Below are 21,902 nucleotides of genomic sequence, written 5' to 3' on the forward strand. Positions count from 1 at the left end.
GACCACTATGGTGGCCAGCCGTTGGTCCAAAGGGAGGACACCCTCCTCCCGAGCCCGCAGGAACATAGCTCTCAGATGAGGAGAGACCACGTCCGGCCTAATCTTGTATAACTCGGCCAGTATGCCATTGGGGCCGGTAGCTTTACCCGACGGCAGGGCGCGGATCGCCAAGGCAATCTCGTCCACGGTGATATCCCGATCCATATCTGCACGTTCCTCATCAGAAAGACAGGGGAGGTCAATCGTCGAGAGAAACTCGGCTGAATCAGCCTCGGAGCGGTCTGAACCAGAAGTATAGACACCCCGGAAGTAGTCTGCAAAAGACTCGGCAATAGCGCTCGGGTCCGTGACCGCCACTCCGTCCTCGCCCCAAATCTCCGGAACCACCCGGCTTGCCATCTCGCGCCTGTTCAACCAGGCCAGCAACTTACCGGCCTTGTCCCCAACATCATAGACACGACCCTGCTGTTCCTTGGCCAAAACCAGGGTGGCATTCGTAGCGAGATCATGGTACTCCGACTGTTTCAAGGAGAGGTCGTGTAGGAGAGAAGGGTCCGGTTCAGGCCCCAAACGGGACTCGAGATCCAGGACTTCCTCTTCAATATGCACAAGGTCGGCATCTCGGGCTCGCTTAGCCTCCGCGATAAGAGCCAGGGCCTCACCCCGCAACACAGTCTTGAATGCCTCCCACAGGGTGACCGCCGAGCCAACCGAGCCAGCATTTTCAGAGAAGTACAGGTCGATGGCCTTGGCAAGGAGTGCGCGCGTCTTGTGGTTGCGGAAATACCAAGGGTTAACCGCCACCGGACGGCTGGACAAGACGATGCCAAAGTCGAACGAGACCCACAACGGAGAGTGATCAGAGACGCCCCGTGCCAGAAAACGGGCCTCAGACACGGCGGGCGAATGCGCAGCCAGAGTAAGGACATAATCTATACGGGACAGACTCCTGTGGGCACTAGAAAGGAAGGAAAAATGGCGGAGCGTGGGATGCAGCAGTCGCCAGCTATCCACCAAACCCATGGAATCGAGGAAAGCCGGCAGCCACATTTGGGAATTCCGGAGGTCCCTCGGCGGTTGGCGATCAAGGGTGCCAGAGCAGACTGAGTTGAGATCACCCCCCAGGATCAATAAACCCGCAGGCAGGGACAAGATGGCGCCACCAAGGTCCTGAAAGGTGCTGGATTGAAGGCCTGGAGGAACATAAACCGAAAGCAACACTAGGGAACGCCCCTCCCATCTCCCCGCCACAGCGGCGTAGCGACCCCTATCATCAAGCACTGTGACGTCTATTTCAAGGGGAAGGGACGCACGCACAAGAATGCCCGCCCCCCGGGAACCCGAGGAGAACCCAGAGTGGGCAACCATTTTGTAGCCCTTACGGTTTAGGGCCTTACAGGAATTCCCTACCAAATGCGTCTCTTGCAGAAGTACAACATCAGGCATATGTCTCTTTATCACTTGGATTACCACCCCTCTCTTAACTTGGTCACCCAACCCATTAACATTCCAGCTAAGCACTTTTAAATTCCTACCCCCCATCAACCAACAACCCGCCCCACCCGACCCCAACCAACTCAATCCTCAAGTATACAGTAAAAAACACAGTCCATTGCCTCAAGAAAGAGAAAGCGAAAGAACAAACGAACAAATAAACTTGCATAGTTGCACCCCCCACCTTGCACCCCTGCATATGACTAAAAAGCCCCCCCAACCAGCAGTGTGCCTGTCGCCCCATAACTACTCTACAAGAAGATACCCAGAGGAGTAAGGAATCCCTGCGAACACCCCCCGCCACCCTCCATGTACAGACAGGAAAGTCAACAGGGTGTAATAAGGCAATATCCGATAGTCATATGAGGCAGAATTAACATACGATGAATCACCCACTATGGAGCCAAGTCTCATAGGTCCGGGCCACCAGCAGCACCACCTTCATGTTCATCCTGAGCGTCTCGGCGCGGCGATAAAGTGTCCAGCCAGTCACTGACATTTTCAGCAAAGTCAAAGAAGAGGGCACAGCCCTCATGCTCGATCCGGAGCTTGGCAGGGAACATCATGGAATATTTAAACCCCAAGTCCCGTAGTCTTCGCTTCACCCCGGCGTAGCTCTCGCTGTACCGTCCTGGTAAAGTCCGGATAGAACGGGACGTCGGCGTTCTGAAATTTCAGCGGTCCATGCCGTCTGGAAGCCTGCAGGACCGCGTCTCTGTCTCGGAAATTGAGCAACCGGGCCACGATGGGTCTAGGTGCCACGCCCGACTTCGGCGGGCCACCCGGCACTCGGTGAGCTCGCTCCACCAAGAAAAAGTTGCCAAGGCCAGGCGGCGCCAGATGGGTCTTGATCAGGTCTTCTACGAGGAGATCCGTCGCCGCCTCTTCCGAACCCTCCGGTACCCCGACAATGCGGACGTTCTGCCGCCTGGCATGGCTCTCAAAGTCCTCCAGCCGCCTTGAGAATTGTTCCGCGGTCCTCTGCAGGTTCCGGACCTCTGTTTGTAGGTCCGAGACGTCGACCGTCAGGCTGGATGTCTTAATGTCCAGATCCTTGACTCGATCGTTAGTTTTACCCAAATCGGCCCTAATGAGAGTCAGGTCGACGGCCATAGTGTCCACTTTATGCGTAAGGACTTCATGCTGTTGCTGCATGTCCGCCCGGAAACTAGTGATGGCCCCCATGATGTCACTCAGGGTAGGCTCCGAGCCTTCCAGCGAGCCCGAGGACGGGTGGTTCTTGGCAGAGGGTCCGGTAACAGGTGGCGTCTTTGGCTGGGTATAGCGCTCAATCCTGTTCTGCTGCTGCTGTGTCTTGCCGCGGACGCCTTTGCCCGATGTCTTGTCGGGGTCCCCTCTGCCCGCCATGTTAGGTCCGATTAGAACAAAGGGCTATGCCAGGGAAGCCCGAGCCCAGTGAGCCGGAGATCTTGTCCGGGCCGGACAGTAGGAGGCCGCCTCAGGAACGCACTGTAAGCAATAACACTCCACGGTGAAGACGACAGGCAGGCACTCCGCAGGTCGGTCATGCGTAGTGACCGAGTCCGGAGAGACAATGGCACTGCACTGGCACGGAGTCCCACTCGACGTAGCTCAGCGTAGGAAACACCGATTCGCGATCTGAAAACGGTTCTCGCCTCAGTGGACCATCAGCAACAAAAATCCACCCTCGTGGATCAGGATTTCAGGCAGGATAATTGCGGAGGATCGGAAGGTCCGCGGAGCTCCGAGCTTACGCGGCCATCTTGGTTGCCCGCGAAGCTCCTCCCCAATCTAATTTATTTTAAACACTTATTTTCATTTTTATTTTGCAGATTACCTACCCTACTTCTATTGGAATCCATATCACATTTTGTTCATTATATTGTTGTGTTAAAGTTATGTTTCTAGTTATTTATTATATTGTTACGTTAAAATTACGTTTCTAGTTATTTATTGTTATTTTAATGAATCATATTTATAACTAGAAGTATAATACTGAGTCTAACTCTTTACCAGCTCTTTACCAGAGTCTATAGCTTTGACTTACTGTTCCTATGGAAAACTTTTACAACTCCAGCACAGTAACAGTTTCGATTAGCAACATTCTGTGGTGGACTTCTAACCTCTGTTCTCACGTAAGTGTTCCATGAACAGTTACTATGGTAACAGGCAGTAACCAGTTTGGGGGTAGGGTTGAAAGGTACTGGCTTACAGAAACCGTTATATTTACCCAGGAACCTCTACATGACAGAAAGGAAAGCAAAGTAAGACAACACTGTGTAGCAGATTTAGAAGCCCCTTGCGCCACTTTCGCATCACTTTTCCCATCGTAAAAGTGATGCTATAGCAGCGCAATGAACTTGTAAATCTGACCCTATGCACGAGCAAAAGAAGTATACAACTCTTTCAATTCTTTATCAATCACAATTAGACAGTGTTGCTACACTATTCGCAATCCACCTCAATACATATTTCGTGCCTATTTAAATGGGAGACTGGATTGTTGACATTACAAAACTTAGGGGCATATTTACAAAGGCGGCATTAAAATTGTTGTCGCTTTAACAGCAGCAAATTACAACAAAAACAGCAAAAATTGACTTCAAAATCCTTTGTTATCTTACCGGATCCAGCCCAGGGAATAACATCCCGGGGCTTTCTTTAATGTGGGAAAGAGGCTGCGTGGCCCCCCCGCCTGGAGCCCTCGAGGGCCCTGGAGACCGCAACCCTCCAGGTCTGGCTCCTGCAGTGTGCCGAAGTGCCTTCCCCCGGGACACTGCTGTTTGCTATGAGAGGGCGTGAGTCTCGTGGCTCCCACCCTCCCATAACAAACTTGGTTTGGATTTTGAAAGAGAGAGCAGGGGGGCAACAGTCCCCGGGGCTAGGGGGCCCCTCTGGCCCCCCCACAAATTTTGAAAATTTGCCCCCGGGGAATAATTATAAAAGAAGCCCCATTGGGGAACACCTGGAAATTTTAGCCCTGGGGGTCCCTTAAACAGGTCTAGAGGATCAGGATATTTCTACCCTGCCCTCTTTCCACGTTTTCCACACTTGTTCCACTAACTTCTTCAGCCTAGCTTCTACCGAGTCACAAAATGGATGCCAACAGTTTGTGGTTTTTAATGTTAAAGACCACTTGACAGCCAATTAGCATTCAGCGCGTGATCGGAAGGGTGTGCTTATGGTGCGCCTACGGTGCGCTCACAGTCCGTGGATCCACCGCGCCGATATATATATATTTGCTTTTAACTGTAATTTTCTGAGGAACTACTGAACAGATTGACACCATTTAAGAAAAAGGCATGAGTCTGAACTGAGGACTACATCTCTGCCAAATTTGACACAATTCCGTTCAGCAGTTCGGGCTGTAGCTGTGGCTAAAGGTCAAATGGGAAATTGCATGGGGAAAACATGAAAGGAGCAGAATAGAACTGGCCATTAGTTTTGGAAATTTGGCAAAGATTCACCAACGAAAGCCAATGTTATTTCAAATAGAATGTTGCGGATTTCCTATGGAAAATAGCTCCTAACTATAACTACCTACTGATGACCGCCAGGAGGTAATATATATATGTATATATATATATAAAGTCGACTTTTGACTCTCCTTTTCAATCAGACTGAAAAGGAGAGTCAAAAGTCGACTTTATGTGAAGGCTCGCTGCCTACACGCGAACCGCCTTCGTGGAGTGGCTCGAGGGAGCGGAGCTTGGCGGTTGCCAAGCAACTTGAATGTTGTATATATATATATATATATATTACCTACTGGCGGTCGCCAGTAGGTAGTTATAGTTAGGATTTTTTTCAATGCAAAATCTCAAAATTCTATTTGGAATAACTTTGGAGCGGTTGATGAATCTGCCTGAAAATTTCTTCAAATTTGCCTCGCGGAGCTCCGGTCCTTCCTTGAAAGTTTGGGGGGATTCGTGAAGCGGGGGCCGAGATAAAAGGGGGGTCCCAAAACGTGTTTTCCCCATGTTAATTTCCATAGGGCGGTCGAACTCACTTTTAGCCTGAACGGCTGAATGGATTTCCACCAAACTTTGCAAAATTGTAGGGACTGGTAGCCCGATGTGCCTTTGCTATGTCTCAAGATATGTGCTCCAGTGGATTTTGAGTAATTTAGGTTAAAAAATATATATATCTATGGCAGCGCCCCGGTACGTGCACCGGGGCGCGTACCGGGCGCGCTACGCGACTTGCGCGCGGAAAGCTGATTGGCTCTCGGGTGTCTGTAAACATTCCAAACAGTCTGGAGTGGCCGCCATCTTGTGTCTCGGTAGTATCGAGACACAAGAGGTGGAAAAAACAAAGGGGGAAATTACCAAAAGGGGGCAGGGTAGACCCCCCCTGACCCCCTAGGTTTGATGTGGGGGCCATAAAAGGGCCCGTGGGGCAAATGTTTGTTTAATTTTTTTGATGATTTTTGTGGGGGGCGCCCGGTACGCGCACCGGAGAGTGTACCGGGGAGCGTAGCATGGGGAAAACCCAGTTCATTCACTGCGTCACCTCTACGACCCTTTCTTGTGTCAATACACCCCGTTTGCATACATTACACCTGACGTAGGTATAATGTGGCGCAGGGGTTTACAAAGTGAGGCATCTACCTAGATGCATCACTTTGTAAATATTACTCAATAAGGTGCATGCTTTACGCTGCCGCTGCGTCACAAAAAGTGACGTACCAGTGGCGTAAAAGTGACGCATGGCCTCATGAATGAGGCCTTCTGTCTTCTAGTCATGCGTCATATTAAATATATGACGTATTATGTCGCAAGTACTTACAGATACGTCAGTATTTCAGACGTATCTGTAAGCGCAAAAGTGATGCATTGCTGGAGTGTGTCACAAAAATGATGCAACTCCAGCAATGCATCCTTTTACATGGGGCCAGGCCCCATGTGAAAGGGCCTGCATCAGTCTAACGCCTGCTGTGAAACAGGCGTAAGATTTGGACGCAACAGCATCATAAAAGTGACGCAGTGATATCTCATAGATTTCACTGTGTCACCTCTATGACCCTTTCTTGCATCAATACGTCCCTTTTGCATACATTACACCTGACGTAGGTATAATGTGGTGCAGGGGCTTACAAAGTGACGCATCTACCTAGATGCGTCACTTTGTAAATCTGACTCAATAAGGTGATTGTTTTACGCTGCCGATGCGTCACAAAAAGTGACATACCGGTGGCGTAAAAGTGACGCATGCGACCAAGCTTCGTTCGCGGATGTCATCGGTGGCTGCGATCAGGGCGGTCTCGGTGCTGTGGTTGGCCCGGAAGCTAGACTGCGAGGGGTCGAGGGATCCGTTCATCTCGAGGAAGGCGGCTAGCTAGATGCATCACTTTGTAAATATGACTGAATAAGGTACATTTTTTACAGCAGTGGTGCGTCACAAAAAGTGACGCACCGGTGGTGTTAAAGTGACGCACGGCCAAATAAATGAGGCCTTCAGTCTTCTAGTCATGCGTCATATTAAATATATAACGTATTATGTCGCAGGTACTTACAGATACGTCAGTATTTCAGACGTATCTGTAAGCGCAAAAGTGATGCATTGCTGGAGTGTGTCACAAAAATGATGCAACTCCAGCAATGCATCCGTTTCCATGGGGCCAGGCTACATGTGAAATGGCCTGCATCAGTCTAACGGCTGCTGTGAATAGATTTCACTGTGTCACCTCTACGACCCTTTCTTGCGTCAATACGTCCCTTTTGCATACATTACACCTGACGTAGGTATAATGTGGCGCAGGGTCTTACAAAGTGACGCATCTACCTAGATGCGTCACTTTGTAAATATAACTGAATAAGGTGCATGTTTTACGTTGCCGATGCGTCACAAAAAGTGACGTACCGGTGGCGTGAAAGTGACGCATGTGACCAAGCTCCATTCGCGGAGCGAAACGCGTCAAGGAGGGCACTCGCTCTTGCACTTTGCTTTAATAAATTTGTACTGCTGGCACCTGATTGGGAGTGATGGCTTGTTGATTTAACGACAGTTATTCCGGAGGAGTGGAGGTCTGCGCCCATTGCAGCCGCTACGTTAAGCGGTTGGGATCCTGTTTGTTCATATTAAATATATGACGTATTGTGTCGGAAGTACTTACAGATACGTCAGTATTTCAGACGTATCTGTAAGCGCAAAAGTGATGCATTGCTGGAGTGTGTCACAAAAATGATGCAACTCCAGCAATGCATCTTTTCTTACCCTTCCACACCCCCGTTCCTTATCAACATTTTCTTTGAATATCCACATTCCCCATGTTCACTCTCCTTCTCCTTACTTTCCTTCCCAACACTCACCTTCTTTCAGTCCCCCTACTTCACTTTCTTTCTCCTCTCATACCTTTCTGTTCTTTCTTACTCATTTTCCTTTCCATTATCAATGCACTCCACTTCACTTACTCTTTTTCATTTTTTTAAGAATATAGCTCTTTGACGAGAATTGGAGGTAGTTCTGAAAAGAACTTTTTTTTTTCTTCTTTTTTCTTTTTTCAGAACAAAAACAAAAACAGGGAATAGAAACTGCTGAACAGGAGCAAAAAAAGCAAAAAAAATTAAGGCTGGGAACGGCAGCGATGGTTCTCCAATGCTCGAACCATGAGCAGAACACTTTGCTCCCCAAATGTAAGTAGCTGATCACAGTATCTGCATTTCAGGACGCCTTTATTAAATGCAGGCTGAATGTTCGGAACCAGCTCTTGTGATCTCCCCCTCACCGATGTTGTTGGTCCTCCCGTTGATGTAGAGGCCCCATCACTGGGAACCTCTTGTGCCAGAGCCCTGACACTTTCCCGGGCAAAATTCTGGGGGTGCCTCCTCTCCACATGGCGAAGCATTGTGGAGTTCCCGAAAGAATATTTCTTAGTGGGGTCACCCCATGACAGGACTGTATGACAGATCCTGCAACACTTTTGGAGAATTGACCTTCTTTTGGTCATCAGGTATAGAAATTTTTTTCCAGATGAAATGCTCTTTGACCTTCGGATGAGGAGGCTCTTCATCAATGAAATCATTGGTGAAGTAGTGTGGCTCACTGGTTAGAGGCGGCAGACCCGAGAGCAGAGGACGGCCCGGGACCAGGGTTCGAATCCCGGCGCGGCAGGTTTCTGGACCAGGGTCAGCGGACTCGATAATTCTCTCGCCTCGGTGCCCACTCTGATCAGCGATCACACTCGGCAACTCTGGGCATTAGCTTGCCTCATCTTCACTAACGGCCCCACCAGACCGCCGGGGATGCCTGGTCTCACCCTGGAGATACCCATTAAGGGACCATCTCTCAGGGAAACCAGGAAGGGTTTTGCAGCGGTCGAAGCGCCTTGGGACCCTCCGGGTAAGTAGTGCACTATATAAATGCCTATACATCTTCACTGCTGGATGGTCTGGCAGCTATGATTATCCAAGATATCCTAAGGCAGGTCTTTCAGCCAAAAAGTGAAAGTAGAAGTGAAGGAAATGGGTCGGGATTTCATTCTTTGTAAAAAAAAACTGTTAGAAACCAATAAAAAGTGTTACTTTAAGGTCACATGACTTGACGCGCTGAACGCTGCGCGCACCGGAGCGCTTCCGGGGGCGCTTACGCGGCGCGAACATAGGCACTTCCAGGGGCGCATACACGGCGCGAACGTAGGCGCTTCCGGGGGGCGCTTACGCGGAGCGCCTAAGTGACGTTTTGATAGTTTCTCGGAAATGCAAAATTATTTTCATTTCCTTATTCAAAAAAACTGCTTTTATATGTATGGTACTAAATGTCTTGCGTTATTATTTACTTTTCATTCATATTTTTTTACACGCAAGTAGCGCTCTGGGTGCGCTTTCCGGAGAGCTTACCGGAACCCAGAGCGCCCCAGGAAAAAAAGATTTAAAAAAAAATAATTAAAATATTATTATAAAAAAATAATACTAATTAATACTCACACAAAACAGCAAATTAAAAAAAATTGTAGGTTACAAACTCAATATAGAAAGGAAGTAGCATTTAAAAACCTATGAAATTCACTGAAAAAACCATAGGTTTCACACCAGTTATAGTTAGGAATTAGCATTTAAAAAACCTAATAAATTCAATGAAAAAACCATAAGTTTCACACCAGTTATAGTTAGCTTGAAATTTTACTGACATAAAACCATTGGAATTCCCACGTTATAGTTAGTTGGACTCACTATAACTTGCGCGCCTGCAATGCACTGCTGATGACGTCACATATTACATCACTCATGACATGGTCAGTGACATCACTCATGACATCACTGATGACACCATCCTTGTGACAGAGTGACAGACCTCCTTTCAGTGTAATGTAACCCTTGAAACACATATTCAAAAATAGAAACTAAAATTTTCAAAAAAATAGAGATACCCATACCAGTTACAACAACCAATTCAGTAATACCATCATCTATATACACATCCACTCATTCACCAACAGTTCTACATAGTCACTCATACATATATTCACTCATCATATGTAGGGAAAAACCTATACATCCTGTTACACACCGACAGTCATCCAAAAGTTACTCACACACATAATCACACATGCAAATAAACTATTGAACATCCATTTATTTGCATATACAGCTTTACACACACTACCACCTTACTTCTAAGGAAACTTACACATACTTACTCTCTTAAACAATCACTTATAGAAACACATACTTATTTAAACAGGAACTCTTACAATCTCTCACTCTCACATATACTCACTTATATACATCTATACTCACATATACTAGATTAAAACATATGTCGTTACTGTTAAAGACACTAGTGAGACAGTCATTCACTCACTAACACACACATATACAGATTCATCCACCCATACAGTCCTGCACATATGCTGTCTTCAAAACACATACAAACAGTGAGTCAGTCATTGATGCATCTATGTGCTAAGTAATACCCCCACCAAACCATACAGACACTCATACTGATACTAAAAAAAATCTAATAAACCATATACACACACATGTAGCTACTCGCCAACCCATGCAGCCGCTTATACACAAAGTCAAACACTGATACATATATTTAAATATTTAAAAATTACTCACTAATAAATGTATTCACTAAGATACACTTAGTAAGCCAGTTAACCAATCAATTTTTTTTAAAAAACATCCATTTAGACACTTATTTAAACATTTATACTTCCATCGACCTTTACATATACATATATAAAACATATTTATTTTTCAGAAAGACACACAATCACTGGATGGTGTCATCAGTGATGTCATGAGTGATGTCACTTACCATGTCATGAGTGATGTAATATGTGACGTCATCAGCAGTGCATTGCAGGCGCGCAAGTTATATTGAGTCCAACTAACTATAACATGGGAATTTCAATGGTTTTATGTCAGTAAAATTTTCAGCTAACTATAACTGGTGTGAAACCTCTGGTTTTTTCAGTGAATATATATATATATATATATATATATATATATATATATATATATATATATATATATATATATATATATATATATATATATATATATATATATATATATATTCACTGAAAAAACCATAGGTTATAGACCATATATAGTTAGGAATTCACATTTACAAAACCTTATTTTACTCCCACAAAACCATTGAAATTCCATATATAGTTAGTTGCACTAACTATATATCGGGCACCCGCAATCCACTGCTGATGATGTCACATATTACATCATTCATGACATGGTCAGTGACATCACTGATGACATTACTGATGACATCTCAAATGACATCACTGATGACATCTCAAATGACATCACTGATGACATCACTGATGACATCTCATTTGACATTACTGATCACATCACTGATGATATCATTCATGTGATAATACGATGAACCTCTTCAGACTCTAATATAACCATAGATACAATCAGTGTAAACAGACACTCACAGACTGTCACTCATCCATGGAGTTACTCACACACCTAGTCAGTCATGCAAAGAATCAATCACACCTCCATTTCCTCAACTATACAGTTATACAAACTTTACTTATTCAAACATATACTAATACATATTTACTCTCTTATACAATCCCTGATACAAGTTCACAATGATCCATACAGCCACTCACACATTCACTGGCTCTTATGCACAGTTATTTATATATGTCAACTCTCACATGTACTGTGTTTTACATATGTACTTACTTTGACATGTAGCACTGAGATATCCATTCACTCACCAATACACTCATGTACACAGTCAACCGCCCATACAGCTGTTTCCACATGCACTTTTGAAACCATACATCTAGTGAATCAACTGCTCACACATCTATGCACAGAGTCATACACCTCCCAGCCACCCACACACACACTCAGTCTCCCATACAAATACTTGGGCAACCAATCAATAACCCATATAGTTACTCATATAGCTACTTATCAACACATGCAACAGTTTACAGAACAACAGACATAATGATGCACACATTAAGACAGTTTAGTCACTAACCCATGCACTTAGTGAGACACATTTAATCACTCACTCATACAGTCAGTCATGCACCTACTAAATCCTTCATCCAGACACTTATACATCCACTCATTCTTCAATATGTAAGACATATTTTAACTTTACAGAAACATACAGTCACTGGATGTTGTCATCAGTGATGTCATCAGTGATGTCATTTGAGATGTCATCAGTGATGTCATCAGTGATGTCACTGACCATGTCATGAATGATGTAATATGTGACATCATCAGCAGTGGATTGCGGGTGCGCGATATATAGTTAGTGCAACTAACTATATATGGAATTTCAATGGTTTTGTGTGAGTAAAATAAGGTTTTGTAAATGCGAATTCCTAACTATATATGGTCTATAACCTATGGTTTTTTCAGTGAATTTTCAAGGTTTTGTAAATGCTAATTCCTAACTATATATGGTCTATAACCTATGGTTTTTTTCAGTGAATTTTCAAGGTTTTGTAAATGCTAATTCCTAACTATATATGGTCTATAACCTATGGTTTTTTCAGTGAATATATATATATATATATACATACACATATAAACATATATCATCTGTATATCTATATAAATACAAACATAAATGCATGCATACATATACTTATATGCATACAGATGCATGTTATTTACATGAAAGTTGAAAAAACACTAATAAAAGCAAAGCTAAAAAGCCACCTCATTACAAACTGAATGGCTTTAACTTAAACGAGGGGGAGATCTATTGCATTTTCAATGCTTGTTTACTTTGGTTCCATCAAGAAGGCATTCAGATGTGTCACACATTTGCCATAAATTCTGAATGTTAGCACTCTAGTTGCACATTAGATCACTGTAGTAAAGCTACTGCTCACCAGGGACGTCTGCTGCTGGTATTCAAAGTGCATGTTTCAGTCTGCATGTCAGAATTTTTTTAATGAAATAGAAGAGGATTTAAGAAGTCACTCAAAATGATCCCTAATTTTTCTTTTTGAAGCACTAATCATACTTTCTATGGCGAAATTAACCCCCTCATGTTGTTCCTTTTTAAATTGAGTGTTTTCAGACTTACCACTTCATTCCAATCAAGATGGCTTCTGGTGTGCCATACTTTTGTCATAAGTAAGACTGTTAGCGCTCTAGTTGTTCTTTAGAACACTCTGGGACATTCTGTCATTGGGCTATACTTGGGGTACATCTGGGTGATATTTGGGCTACATTTAGGCTCTTTTGTCTCTGGTGGCCATCTTGGGAGACTGTATGTCAGAATTTTTTAATGAAATTGAAGAGGGTTTGAGAAGTCACTCAAAATGTGCCCTAATTTTTCTTTCTGCAGCACTAATCATAATTCATATGGCAAAATATACCCCCTCATTTTGTTCCTTTTGAAATTAAATGTTTTAAGAGTTACCACTTTATTCCAATCAAGATGGCTTCAGGTGTGCCATACCTTTGTAATAAGTAGGACTGTTAGCGCTCTAGTTGTTCTTTAGAACACTCTGGGACATTCTGTCATTGGGCTATACTTGGGCTACATCTGGGTGATATTTGGGCTACATTTGGGCTCTTTTGTCTCTGGGGGCCATTTTGGGAGACTGCATGTCAGAATTTTTTAATGAAATAGAAGAGGATTTGAAAAGTCACTCAAAATGTGCCCTAATTTTTCTTTCTGCAGCACTAATAATACCTTCTATTGCATAATATACCCCCTCATTTTGTTCCTTTTTAAATTAAATGTTTTAAGAGTTACCACTTTATTCCCATCACGATGGCTCCAGGTGTGCTATACCTTTGTAATAAGTAGGACTGTTAGCGCTCTAGTTGTTCTTTAGAACACTCTGGGACATTCTGTCATTGGGCTATACTTGGGCTACATCTGGGTGATATTTGGGCTACATTTGGGATCTTTTGTCTCTGGTGGCCATTTTGGGAGACTGCATGTCACAATGTTTTAATGAAATAGAAAAGGATTTGAGAAGTCACTCAAAATGTGCCCTAATTTTTCATTCTGCAGCACTAATCATACTTTCTATGGCAAAATATACCCCCTCATGTTGTTTCTTTTTAAATTAAATGTTTTAAGAGTTACCACTTTATTCCAATCAAGATGGCTTCAGGTGTGCCATACCTTTGTAATAAGTAGGACTGTTAGCGCTCTAGTTGTTCTTTAGAACACTCTAGGAGGCTGCAGTAGAACACAAAGGAATCAACTGACAGTCTCTGTCCTTGTTGGATGTACATGTTTTACTGAGAATGTCAGACTTCATTTTCACATGACTGAGAAAGATAATGTGAATTTACAGAAAATATGCTTTCAGTTTAGCTTATAGATCCCTTTCCAAACCACTGTGGGAAAATCATGAGATATTAGTTTTCTTTCAAACAATATTCATGATATCACAGCAGAAGGTTTTTTCACATGGTAAAATCACCTTAGAACCCACCACAATTCCTAAAACGAGTATGGTACCATCAACAAATGATTTATAATGTAACTAAAGTCCTAAAACCCTCTATTAACTACAATGCTTTTTAATGAGGTGCTATCATGTATATTGGTCCCAAGATGGCTGCCAACACTTCTTGGATGAAGTGCTGACAGCCAATCAGATTAGATGTGTGGTTAGGCTCCGCCCAGATATATATCTTTTTTTGAACCTAAATTACTCAAAATCCACTGGAGCACATATATTGAGACCTAGCAAAGGCACATCGGGCTAACAGTCCCTACAATTTTGCCAAGTTTCGTGCAAATCCATTCAGCCGTTCGAGCTAAAAGTGAGGCCAACCGCCCTATGGAAATTAACATGGGAAAAACGCGTTTTGGGACCCCCCTTTTTTCTCGGCCCCCCCTTGATGAAACCCCCCAAAATTGTCAGGGGCTGCTCAGAAACAAAATGTTCCATTTTCCTGAAAATTTCAGCCAATTCCGTCCACAAATGCCAAAGTTAATAGACATAGAATTTTCAAAAATCCCATAGAGAAAAAATCCTAACTATATATACCTACTGGCGACCGGCAGTACGTAATATATATATATATATATATATATATATATATATATATATATATATATATATATATATATATATATATATATATATATATATATATATATATATCCAAGACATTCTCCTCCAGCAGAAGAAGAAGAGACCACAGGTGGAGGCCGTTTTGGAGGCATTTATTCGGAGCACACAAACGGCAAATGCATTTCGGCATACACAACAGCCTTCTTCAGTGCCTTGAGGTGTTCACAGGATGCGCAACACATATCGCGGCTTCAAATACCCAGCTGCATCCTGTTGCGTGGTTGATAGCTCCGCCCCCATGGTGACTCAAATATGTGGCAAGTTCAATAACGCCTACATGTCCCAGAATGCCAAGTTCAGGTAAGTTGGGACTGTTGGGGGAGGAAAAGGCATCACGAAGTTCAACACCCACAATGTCAGTGTGCCTCCCAAAATTCATCCTCCTCGGGTCCCCAAGTCCGCATAACCCTCCAATCCTCCGGGCAAAATGAAGGCAGGGGCATTGTGAATAGATTCCACGTAGCCCGCCGCCCAGCTCCTCCCGAGGAGGACGCGTCGACGCCACACAATTTGCATAATTGAGTAATCGAGCCTTTCCTGTATACCGCAAGAATTAAATGTGCCCAGGATTGGTTGTTTGAAATTGGGATACTCGATGTGCTAAGTCTCAATGACAAATTACATTGTCTTTTTGTTTGTCTCTCCCCCTTGTTGTGTTTTTTAATCGATGAACTATATGGCACTGTCTGTTGTGTTTTAAGATTAGCATCTTATGTTGATAATTCTCGTGTGACTTAGAACTGTGATAATTTTAGTTAGCACAAACTTTCATAAAGTAAAATTGTTTTTATTATGTATTTTTTCATGTTTTTAACACAACAATAAATTTGATATCATTTTTATACATATATGTTTTGTCATACTATTCCCATGTGAGTGTCCAATATTAACATTTGGGCCTGATTAGCTAGTAATCCTGCCAAGTGAAACTTTTACTTAACTGTTAATAAGTACCCTATTCCCTTGGTTGAGGGGGTCTCTCTCTACTAAATTCAACATCAAAACTATATCTACATAACTTTAAAGTGTATATGAGAGCAAGTGATAATCAAAAATATTTTAAACTTTTGTATATTTCTAAATGTAATCGACTTATATTATAGTAAATATATTTTCTGAAAATCGCGTCAGGTGCGGTCTCCTTGGGCGCTGGGTGCACTATTGCCATGTGACCTTAAAAAAGAAGCATTTGGTTGGTTCATAACATTTCCAATTGTACCAGTTGGAAAACACCACCCATTTAAGCCATTCTCTCTACAGCATTTGATGAGACACAGCTCTTCTGCTTAGAGAGCTTTTTTGAAAACTTTTTGCTGTGTACACATATCTTACACTACACACAACATGCAATCATCATCTTCATCAATATTCATGGTCTGTAAAGTAGCCTTCCACCTGTGATAGGCATACACATAAAAGTTACATAACCGTAGTTTTCCCCAATGCCAGAGGTAACATGGTTGCATACGCTGTCCACTGCACAATGTCTTATAGAATGGCTCAGGGGGAGTATCATGCATAGATAATGAATACACAGACACAGATAGATAGTGCAAGTGGGTACGGGCATATGACCTCAACAGCTTTTTATTACCAGGGTCATATATCCAGTGAAGTCCGTGCTGGATGCGTGTGGGGTGAGTGTAAACCAGCCCTCATGGAATGGTTGCTGCTAGCATCAACTACAACAGTAATAATTTGTTCACACACAGTCATTCAATAATAAAAGGCTCTATAGTTTGTGCTGCAGTAAAATAGGGACAGTAGATGTAAAATAATACAGGAAATATTCTATTGTAAAAGAACCATAACTTGTGCTATACTTAGACACAGGCAATAGATCTGAAATAATACACAAAAATAGTGTATCATAAAGGGTCCAGCAGTTCTAGTGCACTCAGATAGACACATCAAAAGGATTCAGCATATGCACAGCCAACGATGATGCATGCTGCGGGCGGGCCGTACTAGGAGCATTGTCTGTTGCCATCAACACTGCATCATCTGCAATAGCGACTCAATCTCAATTGTGAATACTGCTGTATGCAGTGTAGGCCAGAGAGAGCGTTCAGCAAGGGCCCACAGCTACGTAACGTTGGCTTGAGTTGCCCAGTTTGGCATACACAAAGTAACAAAAAGCGTGTGCGGAGCCTGCAATGATGTGTATGCGTGGTGCAGACAGAGCGCACTGGAGCAATGTCTTTTCCTACAGGACTGCGGCATCTACAATACCGATTCGATCTGAATTGTGAACACCGCTGTCTGCACTGTATATTGAAGGCATTAGTCACAGAGATATCCATGAATACTTTTTCTCACTTCCTCTTCACAAAATACAACAACATAAATTACAGAAAACCACAATAAATAAATCAAAACAATTCAAATTGCGATTGTGTAGACTATTCAGTGTTCCTTTGAACTTGCAAGATAAATGTCACCAGTGGTAAACCTATAAGTCATCTAAAAAAAACTCTTCAAGCAAGTATACTAAAAGGATATTTTGTATATTTCAATAGATGTTGTAGTTAGTTGCCTACTGGATTTTGTAATTAAACAATCACCACTCAATCTGAATTGTGAGCCCTGCTGACCACAGTGTAGGTCAGATGCATTGGTCATTAATGCCTCACAGCCACGTGCCGTTGGATTTGGAAGCACAGAGTTGGATGCACCTGATCGCAGGGGGTACAAAGAAATCATCACAGACTTTAACATCTGGCATCCTCAATCATAGAATCAAGACCCCGTTTCACTGTTGGGACCTGCTGTATCGCGGTGTACTCCACCGACAATAATCGTGTGCAACATTAGCTACGCAAGCACAGTCTGATGCACCTCTATGTAGGGAGTTCTATGAAAACTAAGCAGCAGGTAATATCGGACATCGTCCAATATGGGATCAAGACACTGTTCAACTGTTGGGACCTAGAGTAGGTTGCACCTGGTCGAGTGGAGTACCTTCATCTCCACTCTCAGATGCTGTTCTAACATTGTCCATTGTGGGATCAAGACATTGTTCCACTGTTGGGACCTAAAGTTGGTTGCACCTGGTCGGAGGAGGTACACAGAAATCATCACAGACTTTAACTTCTGATATCCTCAATCATAGAATCAAGAGCCTGTTTCAATGTTCGGACCTGCTGCACCGTGGTGTAGTCCAGCGACTACAGTCAACCAAGCCCAATAATCATGTGCAGCAGTTAACTGCGGAAGCACAGAGTCTGATGCACCTAAACGGAGAGAGTTCTGTGAAAAGCAAGCAGCAGGTAATATTGGACATCGCCCATTGTGAGATCAAGACACTATTCCACTGTTAGGACCTAGAGTTGGTTGCACTTGGTCGAAGGGAGTACCTTCATCTCCACTCTTAGATGAAGTTCTAACATTGTCCATTGTTGGATCAAGACACTGTTGCTCTACTGGGACCTAGAGTTGGTTGCACCTGGTCGAAAGGAGTACCTTTCTCTTCACTCTCGAGTGCAGTTCTACCATCATCCATTGTGGGATCAAGACACCGTTCCACTGTTGGTACCTGTTTGACTACTGTGTAAGTAGTATACAGAGCACTCCACGCTGCTGGGCCTCAGGCTGGCCGTTGTGTGCCTGTGTCACAGTAGCCAGCGTTGATCTCCGTTCCAAGCTCTCAGACCTCAACCCAAGAGCTTCCGCTGGAACTTGGTGGGCCCTCTTTCAAATACAGCGGTATCGAAACGTGAACTGTGCGGCATATATGTATCGCTGCAGCCATGACGGTTTCTCAGTACCAGCACGCTGAGAGCATCATTCATACAGCCACCTTATCTGCGCAGACCTGGCAGACACGTTCGCCATTCCGGAAGTGAACCACACCCAGAGAAATGTTCCTTTTATTCATACCCCAATGCTAGTCTTGCTTACATCGAGCCAGACGACTAATCTGAAGATTTGGGGGGAGGGGCACATACGAGCTACGTTTCCGTAATCTTCCCTACTGACTGTACTATCATGGTTGCGTCCACTGTCTACTTCACTCAATAGACCATCAGTATATGTTTATATGTACATGTCTGTGCTCTGCATACTCAAGTCGGTCAGGCACATCCCCTCAACACTTTGCATTGTATACTTTTCTAATCGAGAATCACTTGCCACCTTGCCACATACTTTGCTCCCATCTCTCCCCACATTCTGCATTGTGTAACAGAGGTGTCATGCCATGTTTGGTTTGTGTACATGGCTAGCCACGATTCCTACAGTACGTAGTCTTGTTGTGTCTGCTAGGTGTACATGTTGTTTGTCATGTTGTATGTGATTATACAAGGTAGCATGCTTATTCACGAGCAGTGGTTTGTCCCATTTACATATCACTGTCTTAAGGCGCATACAGAAGTTTTTCTCACAGGTGAAAAGTGCGACCACAATGGCAGTCATTCATTACTATGCAAGAATGTCCACTGCACAAGGCTTCTAAGCTTACAGCCCCCAATTGTGCGTGCTTTCTTGACAGCATGCCAACTCCCACAATCAGACCAACATTCACACTGCTTTCTAATGGTAGTTATCTGCTTCTCAATAACATGCACTCCTACACAATGTGAATGGCATACCGTATGTCCTTACTGTTTCAAACGGAGTAACTTCCCGTGGCAATGTCTATTCCCACCCACAAAAAGTAACTCCTAAACTTCAACTTGGCCTGCAATCCCTACTTTGCAAAAAGATTTTATTGAACTAACCAAACTAAAGCACTTTTGTTCAGAACAGAAGTGTCCCTCACATCTGCAAAAGAAATGTATTGTCTGCAGATAGCACAAACATCAAGTAAAATACAGTACCTTTTAAATTCGAACCTCCCATTACACTTTGTGAATTGTTACACAATTTTCAATACATCTCACACTCAAGGTCTGTCACACATTTCTAACATGGTCTCCTCCGACCTTCTCACAGGCTTTCAAACTGGTTTTTGTATAATACCAGACTTCATTTTTTTGATCATCTCTGGAATAACCGGAACAGCGCCATAATTCTCAGTAACTGTGCAGCCATCCTACTACTATTGTTGCTTATAAAAAATGGCTGCACTTCCTGTGGTAACAAGCATGTCTGACAGAATACACTACATCAATACCGTGAAAAAATTAAACTACTTTTCGACAGCCTGCCTCTATCTATTATTGGAGCCAGCTACAACATGACATTTATTTACACATATGCAATCTGCGTGCAACCATCTTTTAATTGCAAAACTTGCCCATTCAACTGGCGAACGGATCTATGCCTTGCCAACATCCCAACAATTGCTCCAGCAGGTAATGGAGTATCTTGAAAACCATGAACTTGACTGTTCGAGCGGTGGAGCAATGGCGGACGCAAAGCAAAAAGGTATTGTGACGGAATGGGATATCTGCGCAGCTGCGCAGGATCTCCTGCAACATACGACCATTCACAACATTCAAGATTGTCTGCCAATTCAAATTGCCACTCCAACATTCGAGGAACATTACTGTTCCTTTGAGAATATGAATTGGATCGCTTTGCTTTTCTCACACAATGGCAATAACGAACTCTTGGAACATTACACATCTCAAGCCGCTGAAGAACTTCAGCACTGCAGTCTCCAAGACTTGTAAGAAACTCATGTTATTCTTGGATGTAATGTTTCCATCTTTTTTGACTATTTTGTTTAAAAAAATTGAATACACTTCAATTGTACTACGTTCATATAATAACTTTCTAAGTAGGCATTTGAACACTGTTTTCATTATTGCCCCCTACGTCTCCACTCTACAGCCGCGGCCCGTGGAAGGAGTACCGTGGGACAGAAAGGCGGGGCAGAGGAGGGGCATGGTGGGGTGTGCTAAACACCGGAATATGGATAATGTGAGGTAAGTAAACAATTTAATAAATAAAACAAATTTTGTAGTGCCCCCTGCATTTCAAAATGCGATGCAGGGTCCGCTATTTATTTATTAAATTGTTATATATATATATATATATATATATTTCCGCACTTGCGCTTTTTCTGCAACAGACTCGAATTCTCGACCATCAAACAGGAAAAAACACGGAAGACCCAGAGTGCAGGTGAGTTTCTTTATTCTTCAGCACACCACGGCAGCATAACGTTTCGGCCTACACAGAGGCCTTGGTCACATGGCGCACTGAGAGAGTTGCAAGAAATTTAAAGTGCTCATGCACCAACGACGGACACATTTGATTGGTTACATTTCTAGCAGTAGGAGTGTTTAACTGCGATTGAAAAAATATTTGCAATTGCAATTGTAAGGGCGGGGAACCACATGTGATAACGCAATAGCCCTTCACCTTAATACCTGTATAAATACATTTGTAAAATCCGACAAGTCGACTGGATTATTTAAATTAATTCATGGGCACGCACGGTATGTACAATAGGTCATACGAGATTTCATATATTTACAAAATGTGCAAAGAGAAACCCTCAATCAGATTACATTGGGATTAAGTATCTTAAGGCTAACGGCATAAATGCTTTAAATACACCAAAAACAATGCACAATATACCAATGGTACCTCATATATAAAATATATACACCAAATTTCATATATTTACATCTATATACATCATGAAAATTTCAACTACTACCATCTAACTACTTAAATGCGGTGTAGTAGTGTCAAAGTCGGATATACAGGGCACAATTATGCGTACATTTTGACATATCCCCATACCTTTTCCAATATTAAATGTTTTTACAAAACCAAAAAGCCATCGCTGTTGTATGTGCTAAATAAACAAGTGCAGTTAAAAAACAGTGTGTATATTTTTTTCAAATAGTAAGCTTAAAATTGATTACCTGAAACTTCTGAGGTATGCAGCAACCATTTGAATCAACAC

Source organism: Lissotriton vulgaris, chromosome 2_1 (assembly GCF_964263255.1).
Source record: "Lissotriton vulgaris chromosome 2_1, aLisVul1.2, whole genome shotgun sequence".
NCBI classification, from domain to species: Eukaryota; Metazoa; Chordata; class Amphibia; order Caudata; family Salamandridae; genus Lissotriton; species Lissotriton vulgaris.